This window comes from Gossypium hirsutum, chromosome D09 (genome assembly GCF_007990345.1).
Source record: "Gossypium hirsutum isolate 1008001.06 chromosome D09, Gossypium_hirsutum_v2.1, whole genome shotgun sequence".
NCBI lineage: Eukaryota > Viridiplantae > Streptophyta > Magnoliopsida > Malvales > Malvaceae > Gossypium > Gossypium hirsutum.
In genome coordinates this window covers 19239783-19259522 of record NC_053445.1, presented here as the reverse complement: position 1 = coordinate 19259522, position 19740 = coordinate 19239783, and positions in this window count along the sequence as shown.

Below are 19740 nucleotides of genomic sequence, written 5' to 3'. Positions count from 1 at the left end.
AAAGTACCCCATTGGAAATTTTTGTGAAATTTTTTTCTGATTCGAAGCGAGCCCACACTCGACAGAGATGAGCTTGAGGATAGTGGAGAAGACTACTCGGTCAAAGCACTCATCCTAGACAAATCGAAAATGTCCAGTTTTGATTAAGTATTTATTACTTTAAACATCACAACCAAGATCTTGTTTTGGAAAAATTTTTAAAACTCGGTTTTTCCTAAATTTATTTTCCGCTACGTTTTTTCAAACCCGTTTTTTCCAACATGGTGACATGTTCATGTAAGGATGGTAGTGGACAAACTTCTTCAACACCCAAGTCGCCAAATAACAAGAGAAAGGCTTATCTCAACCATCTGGGAACACAAGAATCAGTTGCAAGAAACATGAGTAAATCATCGAAGAAATAGTTGCCCTGGGTGAATGTTATTTTGTCACATCTTGAGCCTACAACCTTTTGGTTTTGGAATATACCAAGGTTGAATGTTATTTTGTTGTATTGGTAGCCAAGATGTTGGTTTTTTTTTTTGTGGTTGATTTAGCTTGGTATAGCTCACTTACAATAGTACGTTATATGCGTTACGTCAACTTGTTTTTGGCTGGTATAGCTTGAATGGTGTATAGGCTAAATTGTTACCTATGAAAGCTTTTGTAAAGTACATTTATCCCAATTGCATTGGGGAAATCATATGATTAAATGATCAAATTTGTTTTTTCAGTCTTATGTTTATTTTCACTGCATTATTTACGAAGTTAAATTAAATTACATAAATAACCAAAATTGGTCATTAGTTCCAAGCATAATGTTAAATTACATAAACAACAACCAAAATTGGTCATTAGTTCTAAACATAATGTATATCAAGGTTCCAAATTATATAAACAACATATGTTGGATAATTTTACATTCAACCAACATTTCCAACTGCTAGCTGCATATGCCTCTTACCACTATTGCCAACAAAGAAACCTATGGTGATGCATACAATACATAACATGGAGCAAGAAAATAATATATTATACATTGACTTCTCATTGATAACTTTCATTTTTTCCTTCATGGTCAACATTTTGTTCCTTAATGCTAATTCTCCTTCAGCACCACAAATTGGTTTACCTCCTTCAAGCTCAGTGTCAACAGCACTATTGCCACCGTTATGGCTACCATCAAATGCATCCAAATCCATAACCTTATTTCTCAATGCTAAATTATCCTTCAAAAGATTTAGTTCACTGTCACGCAATTGACGTAGTAACTCAATTGTACGGTCACACATTTGCCCATCGTACCACTTGAAGAAATCACAACCACCATCCTACAAACAAACCCCAAATCATTCAAATTGACAACAACAAAAATTTAAATCATAAACACTCAACCTAGGGAAATTTATGAAATCATCCAAATTGAGCTCAAGTAGCAAATGAAATTCTTCTTCACTTACTAGAAAATATGAACAACCATAAAATCTCCTCTCCGAATTTAAACCGCTCCATGAAGTGTCTCTTGGAGCTAACTTATTGTAGTGACATTTTACTGCTTCCCCTTCGTATACATACTCTCTTTGTGATGAAGTAACAATATTTGCATACCTTGATTTTTTCTCGAACCATGTAATACCCAATCTCTAGATTGACTATCTGAACTATGTGATTCAAATTTGAGAAAATTTCTTGAATCCATGATTTTAGACGATAAGGAAAAAAATAACAATTTCCTAGAGATTATGGGATTTGATGATTTAGGAATTAGGGATTAGGGATTCAATGACGGTTTGGGAATAAGGGATTAACGAAGTAGGAAATTGCCTCAATCCATGATTCAAAATGGAGATTGTCGAAGTTTTTAGGGATTTTACGATTATGGGTTTTCACAAATTGAGATATTCAAATTTTGAGTTTTTTTGGGTCACGATTATTTGGGTTTTTTTCTTGATTATGTCTTTATTTTTATTTATTATATTTAAAAAATTTTTCCACATCATCCTTCAACCTGGCATGCCACATAGACATCTATGTTGATCGGTGCTTGACTAACGGTTAGCTGATGTTTCCCGTTAAAAATGGGTTAATTTGTGGAAAAATCGTTACATTAAGGGCCCAAATAAAAAAAAAGGTCAAGGGTAGAAAACCAATACCCCCAAACGTTGAAGGGTTGTTTTTTTATTTTTGCAATTATGCCTTTTTTCAAGCAAATCCTTAATTAAACAGCTTGGATGATGACACTTAGGATAGGGAATGTAACAACATGTTTTTTAGTGGTGTCAGAAATAGTGATTTCTGGGCCACCAAATTTGATGAGTAAGTTCGTAAATATTATAATTAATATTTACGAGTTAATTGTGACTTTGAAAAGGTTTTTGATACAGTGATTTTTGTTTTATAGGTGATTTCTTAAGTTCAAGTGGTAAGACCCTACGGTCAAGTGATTTTAGAAAATAAGGTATCTGGACCTTGTTTTTATAAACTGAACCGTAAAGATTTGTATAAATATTAATATTTATGAAGTGTCATTAAGGTGATATTAAAGTTTTGTTTGAAAATTTTAACATTTCGATGGCTAATTATTTAAAAAGGACTAAATTGTGAAACATGTAAAATTTGATCACTATTTGATTTGAGTAATTAAATGGTTAATTGAGTAAAGGAAAAAGGAATTAAAAAGTTTCCAAGTGGTGGTGTTATGATTGAATCCACTAGCTTTTGGATTAATTGTTCTTTTATTCTTAATTAGTTTAGGATTAAATTGTAAATAAGTTTATTTAGTTAGAATTTAATTTAATTGAAGGACCAATTCTGAAATTAAACCTTCCTTTGATGGTAATTATGCCATATATTTATGTGATGGACAAATATGGACATGACTTTGGTGTTTTATTTATTTATTGACCAAGGGTAAAATGATAATTTGATAATTAATTGAAAAAATAAAAGGCTAAATTCTTATCATCTTTTTGTTTTCATCTTCAACAAACTGAATGTCCATGGAAGCATGAAGCTAAGTTTTGGCCATGGTGAAATTTCATGCATGTAAGTCCAATTTAGCCTCGTTTCTTGTAATTTTTATGTTTTTGAGATCGTTGCAACTAGGTCTAGCTAGCCTATACCTTTGATTTTGAAACTGTTAAAGATTTTGAATGTTTCCATTAATGAACCTTGTGATTTTAGATGTTAAATGATGAATTTAGAATGTTGATTGATATTTAAAAGTATTTTATTAAGTGAATTTTGATGAATTTTCTAATTAGGGACCATATTGTTAAAATAGTAAAAGTACAAGGATTTGTTGTGAAATTATTGCATGAATGGGCTGTTTTGGATACCAGGAACATTCAGCTAAGCTCAATTTTGGGTAAAAATGGTTAATTTGCATGTTTTGGGCTCAGGGACTAAATTGAATAAAAGTAAAACTTAAGGGGAAATTTTGTAAAATTTCAAAAATGGCCAAATTGCATGAAATGAATTTTTTATTGTATAAATTAATATATTTTATGAAATTATTAATTTAGATCAAGATCGGGTGGAAAATTGAGGAAAATAAAAAATTACCAAAATGCCCCTGAACTTTGGTATCTCTACAATTTAGCCAGGTAAGTACGTACGTTTAAATAGAATTTTAAATTGTTGTTTTAAATGCTATTATGTTATATTATCATCTTATGCCTCGACAAAAAACCAACGACGTATCGACAATCCTCAGATAATGAAAAGGGATAGCTTTGACTATTGAATATGAAAAGGGATAGCTTTGGCTATCGATTATGAAAAGGGATGGTGACGACCATCAACTATGAAAAGGGATAGCTTTGACTATCGAATATGAATTGGGATGGTTTCAACCATCGATTAAAGAAAAGGGATGGTTACGACCACCATTTAGCACACTTGTGTAATATCCAATAAGGGTTCTGTTTGACTTCACTACGAAAAATATGGAAAGGTATGATGTATCAATGATCTAAGTATCAATATTCATGATTATGAAAGGTATGGTTTAAGTGATACTATGTTTATGTACCATATTTTATCCTGTGCTGATATTTCTAAGTTATGTGTTTAATCACTAGCTTGTGACTATGGTAAATGTTATGTTTATGTCTCTTGTGTTGTGCAAATGAAATGGTAAGTGTTCAATATGAACCAAGATAGGTGTGTATGAAACTTATTGAATTAGTGATACATGGAAAACATGATATGTGATGAAAGATGATAAATCCAATTAGATCATGTTCAAGTGTAATGGTTATTTATGTTAAGTTCACATGAATTATGTTCAAGTATGCTAACATGTGTTGTTGATGTGCTTAGGCTTGTGCTAAGCTTATTATTACATTATATCATGTTTAGTCTTAATTAAATACATCGATTCGGTAAGTGTTTATTTGGTAATATGCTCCTTTACATGAAAAAGTGGTATAAATAAAAGTATGCAAGTTCTTATGAAATGGTTTATCATGTAGTTGATTCCAAAAAGGAGCTACGTTTAAATGAACTAGCTTGTAGTCATGGTTGATATTATGCGTATATCTTGTGTGTTATGCATATGAAAAGAGTAAGAAAAGTGGTAAATTCATAGTTGAAATGTAATTTGATGAAAATGGAAAAATAAGTTGAAAGATGTACTCGTATGTGAGAAATTTATGTATGTTATGGATGAATATATCTAGTTCATTAACAAAAATGCTAATTAATGAATTGATATTATTAGCTAAGCTAAAGTAAGAAATGCAATGGAAAGGAAATAAATGGGAGAGTTCAAAGTCTTATGAAATCCTACTATGCTAGGATTGATAAGTATATGTGGTGTTGATAGACTTCTTTCATTGTGAGTTGGTACTTATGGTTCGATAAATCTTGAGGTGTTGGTATAGCTTTATATTTAACATATCAAGTTTATTATTAAAATGGAATGCAATGAAGTTTATACAAGCTTACTAAGCATTCATTGCTTACGTAGTTGTTTTCCTTTACCTTATAGATTATCGAAAGCTCGATCGGGTTGGAAGCTCGTTGAAAATCTATCACACTATCCAGCGATTATATCGGTAGATTTTGATGTCTTGGTTAAGGTTATAATGACATGTATAGGTGGACTATGTCCAATGTTTAATTGATGAATTTGGTATATATATTTATATGTCATTTTGTTGATGTTTTAGCCATTATGTTTTGGCTTGTAGATTTGGTATTTTGAATGGTTGATATGTTGATATATGTATGTGGTCTTCTGATGGAAGTTGAACATGTTCTTATTAGTATGAAAAATGTAGCTGTCATACATGATTATTAATGCTAATTGTCAACTGGTAAATTTAGTATATTTGAATGTGGATTTGATATGTGAACAAAGTGGTAAGTTATGAAATAAGTCTAGTTATAAGTTAGATGAACTTTTGGCCAATTTATATATATGGATATACATGTTTAATGGTTGTGATTGAGGTGCCTTTTGGGCATATTGATTGTATGCTTCTATACCATGTTGGAATACCTTGATTATGCATGATTTTGGTGCCTTTTGATGGCTTGTGTATATGTGCAAAAGGGATTATAGGTACATGTTGAAATGGGTGAGAAAAATGGCCTATTTTCGTCCACACAGGTAGAAATACAGGCGTGTGTCTTAGCCTGTGTGACACACGGCCTGGCGACACGAACATGTGTCTCCTGTAGTTTTCAAAGGGTTGCAAATTAGGCTTTACACGGCTAGGCACACGGGTGTGTGGCGTTATTTCGAAGGGTACACGGCCTGGCACATGGGCGTGTGACTTGGCCGTGTGACCCAAGTCAGTGAGTTACACGAGTAGGAACACGGGCTGGGATATGGCTGTGTGTCCCTATTTCGAATGTCCACACGGCCTAAGACACGGACGTGTCTCTTGGCCATGTGACCCCTGCAGTATTGAAAATTTTCACTATTTTCTGAAAAATTCTATGAGTTTTTTATTTAGTCCCGACTTGTTTCTAGCATGTTTTTAGTGCCTCAAGGGCTTGTATAAGGGACGATATGAATGTTGTTGATTGCTTTTTCTATGATTAATGATATGAATTGAAATGTTTAATTTTTTTGTTATTTTGAATCGTAAACTTTGGTAATGCTTTATAACCCTGTTCTGGTGACGGATACGGGTTAGGAGTGTTACAGGGTTATGAAGCATATGAACCAGAACAGGGTTATAAAGCATTACCAAAGTTTACGATTCAAAATAACAAAAAAATTAAACATTTCAATTCATATCATTAATCATAGAAAAAGCAATCAACAATATTCATATCGTCAAAGTTTAATACAATTAATTTTATGTTGTTGAAGTATCTTTACTTTTATATAAAATAATTTTTAATTTATATTTTAACTCCCGCAATTTAATTTTAAAGTATAACAATAAATTTGCAAATATGGTCAACTATATTATATTGATTCACTTTGTTTAACTACAATTAATTATTTACAAAAAGTTATTATTTTTTCGACTAAATTAAAGAAAAATGTTGTTTATTTAATTAGGCCTTTAGGCCATTTTTTAAATTAGGGAAATAGGTCAGTTTTAGGAGAGAAAGAGAAAGTGCGTCTAGCTAAACACACTTTCTACACAGGTGGCAGGAAAGCGTGCCCAGTTGCATGCGCTTTTCCTTTCTCTCTCCCAAGGTTAGTGTTTTTAATTTTCTTAAGGTTAGGGTTTTTGGATTTATAAATTAGGGTTTATGGTTTTTTTGAAAGGGTTTAGGGTTTTTAATCGCAAAAGTTCATTGTAGATTTGAGGGGTCAGGGATGTGATAACATGCCTTAGAATACATATATTTCATATGTCATGGCGGGATAGGACCATCACCTCAGAAACCCATTGTAGGGAAATCAAGTTTCGAGGGTAATAATGCTTGATACGATCAGGGTACGAAGTCTAGGTGGAGGTCCCAGTCGGTGGTTGTGATGTGGTCACGAGTTCGAGTATAACCGGGGGGCCAGGTGACGGTCGTTATGTGGTCAGGAGTTCAAGCTTTTTGGACACCCGCAAATGATGCCCTATATATACTATACATAAGATTCAGACCATAATCATACAAAAAAACTTTGGGGATGTCCAGTGTAATCAACGTAGTTTTTTTCTCTATTTCCATGCAGCTGATATCTTTAACCTTTTATTTCTTATTCGGAGGCTAACACCAAGGTGGACACAAGAGGGCTAATGTGATTTCGGTCACATCATGTGACTCGATTAAAAGGACCCGAGAATGGGCCAAGCTTGAAGGCCTAAATGCAAAATGAAAACGTTCATGGCCCATGCAACGTTTGCTTGTGGGCTATTAAGGTCTAAAATTCGTCCATATTACTTTAATAATTGCACAACCTTTTAATCTTAGTTTAAATGTGTGTTTGATGTGTTTTTAATGTGTCTTAAAAAATGTTTTAATGTTGGTCATTTTTAGTTAAGTTTATTGTTAGTTTAAATTAGTTAGTTTAATTGCGTAATAAATGTGTCTTGAACTAGCTATTAAATTATGTCTTGCATTATATTTATGTGTCTCGTAAATTAATTATGTTTAAGCATGAGTTTGTGTCATATGTGTGTGAAGTGTGTCATTATTTAAGTTCTATTTTAGTTTACTAAGTTTTCATTTTTAATTTATTCCATAGATTATGTTTTTTGCATCGTAATTATGTGTTACATATGATTTTAGCATGAGTTTGTGTTATATGTTCATATCTACACGTACATGGAGTGTTTATCATCTTATGTTATTACTTTTATCATATATAATATAAATATGCATGAATTATTTTAGCATGATTGAGTCAAGTGTCTAGTTTGTGTCACATGTTCATTAATAAATGCATGTGTATGTGTGTGTGCTCATAGCATGCTAATTTCTATCACAAATAAGTGTGTTTTTAGTTAAATGTTTTTTAGCTGAATAAGATCGTGAAAAGTTGCTAATGTTTAATGTCTAATTACTTATGTTGTAGGTGACTGTTCATTAGACCAAGGAATGGCTTTTCAGGTTTGATCGGTTTTATGCACTCAAAGCTTGTTATGGTGTCATTAAAAGATATGAATGACAAGCATTTTTAACATTCGGCCATAAGAAAAATGAATGGACAATAAACAACACATTTAAGGAATATTAAGCCTTCATCAAGTGAAGAGACATGACTTTTTAGCTATACATGAATCAAATGAAAAGGCATGACTCTTTGGCTGTCCATCATAAGTTATGAACCGAATTTAAATTTTTGTGTTAATAGCTAATTGAATGCCAAATTTGAAAGGTAACTTATAGGTTTATATAATGCTAGTGGTTGAACATTTGTAAGGTTACACAATATTTCTGAATTAAACATTACTTTGTGAGAATTCTCTCTTTGGTTCTTAACTGAACTATACCGAACTTATCAAACTTTCTAAGCTTGTGGCGTTAAATTTTCTTATCACTCTGTTCACCATCTCGGGGTGTGGCGGCTTCACTTGTACCAAGGTTCTAGTAGATTTGTGAGTTAAGTGGGTCTTAGCTTTAATATAGATAAAGTTCTTTAGTTGCTACTACTACAGGCTGAGGTTTCCATCTGTTGAACCGTTTCAAGACGATCCAACCCATTCGAGCAATTTTCCAAAAACCCAACATTCGAGAAATCACATCAAGGGCTCTTAGGTGGAGAGTAGATGTTTTGGCATAGTAGCGGTCAAAATCGGGTCGGTGCGACAACAGTTGTAGTGACTTGTTTAATAATGACTACTGTTGTTGCCTCGAAAAGAACATCACCTTTACTACATTACAATAGCTGCTCCCCACATGAGAGTCCTTTTGGATCCACGACGGTGTTCACCTTCAAATAAGAACGAAGGTTAAAGGTACCAGTTGCCTGGAAATGGAGAAAAAAATTACACCTCTTATAGCGAGAAGCCCCAAAGTTTTTCGTAAGAATATGCCCTCAAACTTAGGTATGGTATTTATAGGGCATCATTTTCGGGTGTCTAAACAGATTGAGCTTGTGGCCACGTAACAGCCATCAACTGGCTCCCCTGTTATGTCCCGATCCATTACTACATAATGGCCATCAATTGAGACCTCTATGCATTCCTCCACGCATAAAGCAAAATACCCCAGAACTGGACTTCCTCATGATAGGTTAATATTATAGATTATAAATTCACTCTAAAAAATTTTACATTTTTATTTACATAATTAATAGTTGAATTTAAAATAATTTATAAACTCTCATGCTCTTTTGTTACTGAAGAGTTTTTTTTTGGTAAACTACACTTAGAGTTTGTCTTATTTTGGTCATTTAAATTATTATTTTTAGTTTAGTCACTCTAATTAAAATAATTATGCAAATTATTCACTACCATTAAAATTTTTTTTGCCACTAACAGATTGCTGATGTGGTACATTGACCCATTGAATGACTTACACGTGGCACTTTTTTTTTTACTTTTGACTAAACTTTAGGAATCTCTTTATAATTAGTCCAATATATTTTTTCTCCCTTCTCTTTCTCAACCACTTTTTTTCAATCCTTGTTTCATTCCTTGAAAAATCTTGAAACAAGATTTTAAATTTTATACTTCTACAAATAAAACAAGCATTTCCTTTTCCCACAATTATTTTAATTAGAATAATTGAATTGAGAAAAAAATATTAGAGTGACCAAAATAGGGCAAGTCCTATTTTAGAATGATCATGGGTGTAGTTTACCCTTTATTTTATTTTTTTTGGATGAATCTCTTCAAAAAATATTTAATATAAATACCATATTAAATATAATAAAATATTAATTGTTATAATTTTTACTCATAAATATTCAAACATTAAATTAAATTAGATATTTACTTAATTATTCATTGTTTTGAATTTTATAAACAAGTTTTAGTACAATACACAATTGTGAATGCTAAATTATGTTGAAGGAGTTGAACTAAAGTGTGTTATTTTTTGTAGAAACGAAGCTTTAGAGTGGTTGGACGGAGAACGTTCGGAGAAGATTGGGATTTCCTTGTGGAATTGACATTGCCAATGATGGTTTGTGAGGAGGTTTGACTATGTGCTTGAAGGAGACTTGTACAATTCATTTGCGCAACTTTTCTGCTAGTCACATCTATGTACTTGTAGAGGATGACTTCGAGGACAATTAGTGGTGCTTCACCAAATTTTTTGGTTCTCCAGTTGAGAGTCGCCGTTCAAAATCTTGGGATCTTTTGTGTCACTTGGCTACTAATGGTTACTTCCTTTGGCTTGTTATGGGTGATTTTAATGAAATCATGTTTTCGGATGAGAAGCAATGGGCCATCCTCGGGACAGCAGGCTTATGGATTCTTTCTGTGAAGTGCTTGAAGACATTGAGCTCTCTGATCTGGGCTACACTTATACAAGGGTCTTGGGCTGGTGACTATTACTATATGACAATCTAGTCCCCCTAGTGGGCCTAAAGAGTGTTATAAAGTGGCGCTCTTTAGGGCAATCACTTCACGTTTATTACAATATGCAGAATATGTTGCGTCTATTGTGACCTATGTCAGGTTTGCCACATGTAGGGATGGATCATGCTCACTTGTATCTGACTGTTGGTGTCCATCATTTATTTGTACCATCCATAGAAGGAAGAGACTTCTTTAAAAGTGGGTTATCTGAAACCCTAAAACTCACGCTCTTAATTTTTTTTGTAACCGGAATTAGTAGAAGCTTTCTTCAAGGTAAATCTCAGTAACTTCTCATTTTAGGTTTCAAATTTCCTCTATTCTTTTCTTCTTCTTTTTGCACAAAAACATGTCGAGAATGAGAGGAGCTCATAGTTAATTAGTTCTGCGTTTCCCACCACAGGAGCGTGCTTCCAAAACCCTTGTCGAAGCAAACTTTTTCCCCTGCACTACAAAATACGAAGAGATGCATCGGGCCTTACGTGTGAGAGGAATCGAGATTCCCAATTTTTCCTATGAATTCTTTGTTCCTAAGGGTTCGCACAGGCTCAGTGACACCAGTGATGGCAGTTTCTTACTCCTCATCCACGCCTTGGAAGTTAGGTTTCAACTACCTTTGAATCTGTTCTTCTACCATCTCTTTGATGATTTACCAGATTGGCCCTGGTCAACTTTGTGGATTTTCGTGGTGGACCGCAGTGGCTTACTTTATTGATTGTTTCCACAACAATGGAGTACCACAACTCACAATTTTCCAGAGTCTGTATCTGTTAAAGGCCTAGAATCGAGCAAATTCAGTAGGTTTTCATTACTTTTCTCCTCACGAAAAAGGTCCAACCATAATTACGAACCAATGTCCCAACCTTTGGTTGAACTGGGGGAAGTATATCAGGGTGAAATGTAAGCTTGAAGATGATTTTCCTTTCCTATAGAATGGTCAGTGTCGAGTGGGGATATGTGCTCCTTCCAGTAAATTATTAGGACAGATGGAGGTGAGACCCAGTTGAGAGGGCTTCGCGTTGGTAATTCTCTTGTTTTTGGAGATGTTATAATTGTGAGAAACGTTTTCTTATTGTTTTTGGAGGGTTATAGCCCCAATGGAGGTAAGTGGGGTGACAGTAGAGAAGTTGCTGAGGTGTTAGGTGCGGTTTGTAAGGGGCGACCATGGCCACACGTTATCTATGGTGAAGACCACCATTTGGGTCGATTTCTAACGAGATTCAAGGAAGAACCTAGAAATTTCTATTATAGTTATTGTAGGATAAAGCTTCGTCCCTGGGTGGCATTGGGCTCAACACGAGTAAAAAGTGGTCCCTACGTTAATTTTGGTAACTGCTCCTACTAATTCTAGGATTGTTGGTGATGTAGGCACAACTCTTAGTTTAGAAAGTGATATTTAGGAAACTACCAGCATTTTGCAAGAGCTTAACGAAGCCACGAAAATTATCAGGGGTATAGACCTTTGAGCTGATCTGAGAGTTCAGTGCAAGAGGTGCATAACTAATACGAGAGTTGTTAACGTGGTGGTTATAAATGAGGAGGGCAGATCACAAGGACTTCTACTATGATAGCCACCATCCCTGCTTCTCCCTTGGCGAGCTCACAAACTATGGCTCGTGAGAGTTCCTGTCATTGCTTGCAGTATCTCTCGTCTTAAGAGCACTCAAGAGCGATGGCAGAAAATAAGGCCTGAGAATGAGGTGCTCTATAAAAAAATGATGAGTTCACTGGGAAGTTGTGTAACACCCCGTACCCGAGACCGTTGCCGGAGTCGGACACGAGGGGTTCACAGACTAAATTCGCTTACTATTGCAGTCCATTTTAAAATTTTTCCAGGCAGTTGGCTAACTGCGTCTCTGTCATCTTAAAAATCATATCTTGAGTTTCACAACTCAAAAATCAGTTTCGTGATTTTTCCCTGAAACTAGACTCATATGCCCATCTACATATTTGTTTCTAGAATTTTTGGTCAGGCCAATTAATACAGTTTATTAGTCAAAGTCTCCCATGTTACAGGGATCGACTACACTGACCTTTGCGCATTACGACTTAGATATCTCCCTGCACAGAGATTCAATACTGATGCCGTTTGTTTCTATAGAAACTAGACTCAGAGAGGAATCTATACATATATGGCATGACTCCTAATTATTTCTGGTTAATTTGTAATGAATTTCCAAATTCGGAACAGGGAGTCCAGAAACCGTTCTGCCCCTGTCTCACGAGAACCTGAATATCTCTTAACATACTGTCCATATGATCGTTTTGTTACTTTCCTACGAAAATAGATTCATTAAGGTTCGTTTACATAATTTATTAATTATTTAATTCCAATCCTACTATTTTTAGTGATTTTCCAAATCTACATCACTGCTGCTGCCAGCATCTGCCTTTAAGGTAGACTTTACCTACTTCATAGTTTCCATGATTCAACTAGCCCTTTTAGCATAAATAGCACAAATTATGATAGTGATTAACCATTCCATACCAAATGATTATAACATTATGCTCAAACATATATAAGCCATTTTCGCATGGCTATATACATTAACCAAAATATTCCTCCGCCACTAGTCTATTTTATACATGCCATAAGATAATCCAAAACATAGCAGTACCAACAGTGGATAGTGATAGTGTGACTAGTTGCTGACGATCCCCGAGCCTGTAGCTTCGCAATGAGATCTATAAAACAGAGGAAACAGAGTAAACGGAGTAAGCATTACAATGCTTAGTAAGTTTTAAGCAGTGGCAACAGATAACAATCAAATTATAACATAGTTGTTCATATTTTTATTTCACTCTTCCTTCGGGCATACCATCCCTTTTCCGAATACGCACATCTCATCATATACAATAGGCAGATAAACTTTCACATAAAAGTGAGCTCATGTGACATAGATATATCGTATGATTTCACATCACCCCTCACACTGATCCGATGTCACATAATCATAAGAATAGTCTCATAGATTGCTCTCGTATGCACCACATAACTACCTTATGATTTAGTGCAAATCAAGCTCACATATAAACTTGGAGTACATACCTGTTTAACCTTTCGCATTGAATATATTTATAAGCAATTCTTATTACAAAGTCTTACCCAAACATAATCTCCACACGAAGTTATCGGGTCTTACCCGGACAAAATCCCCACACGTAGTCATCGGGTCTTTAGAGCTCGGATATAGTACAAGCACGAAGCTTACGGACATTAATCAGTGATAATATTCTCGCATAAAGCCTGCGGGGTTTTAACCCGGATATAGTACTGACACAAATGCCCTTCGGGACTTATCACATTTATACACTTTCACATCCATCACGTTGGCCACTCGGCCCTGTCACACGTATACACTTTCACATTCATCACATCGGCCATTAGGCCTTATCACATATATACACTTTCACATTCATCACATCGGCCATTAGGCCCTATCACGTATATACACTTTCACATTCATCACATCGGCCATTAGGCCTTATCACATATATATATACACTTTCACATTCATCACATCGGCCATTAGGCCCTATCACGTATATACACTTTCACATTCATCACATCGGCCATTAGGCCTTATCACATATATATATACACTTTCACATTCATCACATCGGCCATTAGGCCTTATCACATATATATACACTTTCACATTCATCACATCGGCCATTAGGCCCTATCACGTATATACACTTTCACATTCATCACATCGGCCATTAGGCCTTATCACATATATATATACACTTTCACATTCATCACATCGGCCATTAGGCCTTACTATCATTTCATATTCGAATACTCATAAACTTACAATACCACGATTTAGAATTCAAGTATGGGTTTAATCAATAGCTTATGAGCAACTAAAACAAGTTTATCAAGGTTCACAACATAATCTCAAATTCAGCACAAGCTGTTTTTCCTGAGCAATAGTCACTAAATTATTTATAACTGGAGCTACAAAACTCCAAATCACTTTCCGTTAATTTTTCCTGAATATAGACTCGTATATATTCCATCCATAAAATTTCCAGAATTTTAGGTTTGGCCAATCAATACCAGATTTTTCTTAAAGTTTCCCCTGTTTCACTGTTTGACTAATCTGACCACTCTTCACTACGAATCAAATTTATCATTTTACAGAATTCAAAATGTGTTGTATTTTATTTCATTTGAAACTAGACTCATTAATGAGTCTAAGCATATAAATTTTATCTTATAACCATTTTTGTACAATTTATAATGATTTTCTAAAAACAGAACAGAGGATTACAGTGTCATTCTGTGCTGTCTTACACAACTTTAAGTATCTCATTATCGGAAATTCCTTTGCTTACATGGTTTCTTTTATAAGAAACTAGACTCATTAAGCTTTAATTTCATGTCTCATTCAGCCTCTAATTCAAGTCCATGAATTTATGGTGATTTTCTAAAGTCACGTTACTGCTGCTGTCCGAAGCAGACTATTTCAAATTACCCTTAAATTCCCAAGCTCAAACACTTAAGAACTTACCATTTGAGCTTAGAACATATCATGGCCACATCTTATCTTATTAAATCAACTCATCATGTCCTATTATAATTGAATTTACTCAACGTTTAAACACTTAAAACTTACCTCGGAAGTGGTCGACGATTAGATATCCACGGCTATTCGTTTACTTTCTCTTTTCCCCTATCCGACTTTGATCCTCTAAGCTCTTGAGCTTAACAACCAATATGCAAGATATCACATATACATAACTTAGCTTATGAGAACATATGTATTACATCATAAACACGTCTTTTACCAATTACCTCACTTAAGCCAAATTTTTATGATCAACCACAAAAAAATATACCACAATTCATACTTCCAAAATGAGCTACTTCCATGGCCGATTATATTTCATCATTAACATATCTCATTTTCGAATCATATAATCAATATCACATACACATCACCCAAACACAAATCATACCTATCATATAACAAGCATATTTTTACATCTATTTGTAACATCATGTAAATCCACATATAACTACATTTCTTAAGTTCCACATCTTAATGCCCATTATAGTCACTCCCATAGTCTAAATCTAACAATCGGCAACACCCACCTTTCCACTATGTTAGCCGAATCTCATTCTCTTCTTAGTCCTAATTTCGGTACCTCCAACAAAATAGCTTAACAATATCAACTTTCATGCTAACATAACAAGCAACTTAACACATCCATATAACTAGCATGCTAATAGCATCAAGGTATCAACTAAAATTTTTGGAAGCTCCTTAGCCGAATCCTAACTCTCCAACAACCCCAAATCCAACCATGGGATAGATAGAATTTAGACTCATCACCCAAAGGTTGTGTAAACTTCCAAAAATATCATTGAACATACCTTGATCTAAAGGACCACCTTGGCCGAATCTTGCTTCCTCTTCTTCCTCTAGTTACGACAATTGCAAAAGAAAGAAAACATGAACACTCCTTCTAGATACAAGCAATGGCCGAACTTCTTCAAAACTTTTTCTCCCTTTCTTTTTCTTGGTTTTTCGGCTAGGAGATGGCAAGTATGAACACCCTTTTTTTTTTCTTTTTGTTTGTCTAGTTACGGCAATTGGAGAGGGGGGGGAATGATGGATGAGACAACTTTGTTTTCATCACCCCTCCCTTTTCATTACTTAATTACTAACCCTTTTTTTTATTCTTTCTAACATAACACACTAAGCCAACATGTTCCCAACATGTTTCCACCCATAGCATGGCCAACCACTAGCTCAAATTTTGGGTAATTTGACATGCAAACCCATCATTTTCATAACATGCATTAATAGGCCACTTCACATTTGCCTAGCACATTTCTAAATTTTCTCACATAAGTCCTATTTAATAAAATTCACCTACAATTAACAAAATTCAAACATGAAATTTTCACACATGCATATATACATATAATAAGCATCAAATATGATGGCTAATTATTAGTGTGACTCGGTTTTGTGGTCCCGAAACCACTTCCCGACTAGGGTCAATTTTGGGCTGTCACAAGTTGGGAGTTGAACAAGTGAAAAATGAGGCATATCCAGCGAGGTCGCAGCCCTGGATGCTAAGTTGAGAAGGGTTATAGAAGAGCATAAAGTAGTTGTGAACCCAATAACTACATAGCATGAGGCTGCAACGATGAAGTTAAAAAAAAAACAAGAAGAGGCTTTTCAGGGGTTTAAGAAGAATAGTTTGGGGATGTTGAGTGATGTCACCACTAAGCTCAAATCCAATATTTTTCTACAAGCTCAAGTTGGTGCTGGGCCTTTTAATGTTTGTAAGATTGATTTCGATGCTCTCACTGAGGTAGAGATGGACCAGCTTGGCTTTGATGTTCGCTATCCTTCAGGAGCCACTTGGGATGAGTTTTCATCCAAGTAGAAAAATTCAGGGGATTTTTGCCTCGAAGAGAGTCTTTTTGAACCAACTATTGTGCCTGCTGGTTATAACATTGCTGCTGACCCTGCTATCGACAATACTGAAGTTGTTAAAGGAGAAGTGAGGGAGAATGAAGTTCATGGTGATGTTGATAGAGGAACTGAAGTTTAATTATATTCAATTTTGTAACTTTGCAATTCTCTTCTTTATGAATGAAAAAATTGAAATTACCGAATTTATTTGTTAATGTCATAATATTTTACCTTTCCACGAACTTGATCTAATTTTTAACTTAAACAAATTTAAATAAGTTTTGGATACTTAGACAATCTTTAGCCAATTTTAAACTTAAACTGCGAGCTTCAACTGTTTTGGAGGTAAAGATGTTGAATCTGGGAGCCTTAAAGCTACAGTTGGGAGCTTCAGCTTGCACTAACTGTTTTGGTGGTTGTGGTATTGAACCTACAAGCCTTAAGATCATAGTTGGGAGCTTGAGCTCTCGCTAACTATTTTTGAGGCTGCCATATTGAACCTGGGAGCCTTAAAATCACAGTTGGAAGCCTTAGCTCTCACTAACTGGGTAAGGCCTTGAAAATAGGTCTAGTAGTTTTGGGTAAGTTTACTGGGTTTCGAGTGAAAATTGAGAATTAATCAGGTTAATTAGTGATTTATATTCTCAATTAGTTAGTTTAATTTCATCTAGAAATAGATAAATAATATTCCAAAAAATAAAACATATTTTTCAGAAAAATTAATTTTTTGGTTTTAAATAATTTTTGGGTAAAAATAAATATTTTGGGTTAAAGTGAAATTTAAAAATAATTTAAAATTGGGGGTTAATTGCGTGATTTAAAATACTAATTAAATGGAACTAATTTGAAAAACAAGGGACATGTGTAAGAGGTTTTATAGTAAATAAACCATATTTTTAGAATTTTTGAGGGAATGAGCAAATTGTAAAATAGTGGAAAAGGGGGAGTGGCCTAATGGAAAATTCCCCAAATTTTGAAAATCAGGCATGGGTTTTCAGTTTTAAAAACTCTGCAACTACCTTACTTTTCACTCATTTTTTACCTGAACTGAGAGCTTTTTCTCTAGTTTTTTTTTTGCTTGCTTTCATAAACCAAATATCAAGGAATATATCTAAACCTTTTCTCTCCCAAAATTCTCTCTAAAATCTCTCGAAATAATTTTCAAAGTTGGGCAAAAAGTCATCCAAATTTCTTTAATCATTTTGATTCAAACTTCCAAATCAATGATTTGAGTTCAATTGAAGATAATCCTCATCTCTAAACTTGTTTTTAAGTTGATTTCAATCATCATTTGTTAATTAAAGTGATTATAATGGATTTTCAACTTTAATTTCTTCTTTCCTGAACTTGAAGATCAACAAAGGTAGATCTTTAATTTTGAGTTGGAATCCAAATATTAATGGATGTCTAAGCTCAAAATAGGTCTAATAAGAGGTTTTTAATCTTAAACCAAAATATTAAACACGATTTATGGATAAATTTTGAGAAATTTGAATTTGATCAAGAGCATGGATGATTTTTCTAGAAAATTATGAAACAGATTAAATGATGAAATTAACACTTAGAATACATGTTATTGGACTAGGAATGAAGATTAAAAGTGGTTTGAGGTGTTGAAAAGGGAGTTTAGTAGAGGAATTCCATATTTCAACTTAGTTGTGGAACATCAGTAAGGTAGCTTAGAGCAATGATTTAGATTCGTGTTCTTTATCAAATTTCATGTTTCTTATTGCTATTGTTAGTTTGTAATGCATATTTTGTCTTTGTTAAAGCTCCACATCAAGAGGAGAAACATGAAAATCAGAATTGAAGGTCAAGCTTGCTTGCTTGAACACATTTTTGCTCAAAGAGCTAAGTGTGAGGGTAAGTGATATTAAGGGAAATTTGGTAAATTGGCTTGATTATGCGTTAAATTAAAGGTTTAATTGGTGTTATTAATGACTTAATTGCATATTGGATGGTTGGATTTGTAAAAATAGGTTTTATTTTATAAAAGAGCAAAATGGCAATTTGTTTGGTAAGTTGTGTATTATGCTTTTAGCATGATTATATTGTATGAAATAAATTGATATTTGGAGCATGAATTGCTGATTTATTGAACATTTGATAAAGGTGTCCTAATTGGTATATGAATATTGGGAAAAATGATATTTGCTATGCATAATTTTATTGATGTTAAAATTGCTTAGCAATATGCTTTTACTTGCATTTTAACATTCTAAATTAAGTGATTAAACTGCAGATTTTATACCTTGTATATTGGCAACATTGCATGGTGGATCCACTGGATATAGTTGGCATGCCATAGGATATGTGAGTTCGCACCATTACTTGTGATATTGTGAGCATATGGCTCTTGGTGGATTGATTTATTTGGAGTAGATAAGGGAGTGTTGAGCTTGAGTCTCCAATCATTGGGTTATTTGAGGTGCTATAAGGGAGCGTGTGGCTTAACTTCGCTCAATTTGGAGGACTGTATTTGATTTGTGGGAGTTTAGAGATCCATTTATCGAATGTATGATCTCACGTTTATTTATTGCCATGGATATATTGTGCCAATATAATTGATTGTTTGTGCAAATATAATTGAATGTTTATGTGTTAAAAGATGATTTTACATGCCATGGAAAAATTGATTCTTAATTCTTGAAATAACATATGATGTTATGGGGAAATGTTAACATGTTGTGACTGAAAATTTACTAAATTGCTTTTGTTTATGCATGATTGGGTCCAAATTACTTGATGTTCTTACTATCATTCACTAAGCTTTTTAAGCTTACACCCTCACATTTCACGTAGAGAATTTCTGGGCATAATGAGTCGAGAAGTGAGTGTAAGGGCGATCCAAGAATAAGGCTCGGTAGTGGCTTAAGAAATGTACTTTA